The sequence below is a fragment of the Chelonoidis abingdonii genome, chromosome 11 (genome assembly GCF_003597395.2).
Source record: "Chelonoidis abingdonii isolate Lonesome George chromosome 11, CheloAbing_2.0, whole genome shotgun sequence".
NCBI classification, from domain to species: Eukaryota; Metazoa; Chordata; order Testudines; family Testudinidae; genus Chelonoidis; species Chelonoidis abingdonii.
Genome location: NC_133779.1, coordinates 20512810 through 20513239, shown reverse-complemented (window position 1 = coordinate 20513239; position 430 = coordinate 20512810).

The window sequence follows — 430 nt, the reverse complement described above, 5'->3', positions numbered from 1 at the left end:
CCCCGAAGAGATTCGCTTGGGCATATTAACAGTACCACATGTGAGGTAACCTGCTTTGAGCGGGCAATAACACGTAACCGCGCCACCCCAGTGAACACCAGGTATCTCGATTCCAGAACCCTCCTCGCCACCCCTCCCCCAACGCCTACAATCCACTTGACCCGCACACGACCCCCACTCCCGCGACCCACACACCACGACCACCACACCACACAAAAACCGCCGTCAGCGAACAAGGGTCAGTCTTTCATGCGCACCAAAGCGGACAACCCCCCCCACCGCACACGCTCCTGCGCGCCAGGCCCGCCTACCCTTCCACACACGAGTCATCAAACCATCGGATACCACCGGGTACACAGGCGCGCCCGACCGCAACCCATCTGCAGATGACAAAACCGCGCTAGCTTTCCACACAGACGCAACAAAACGA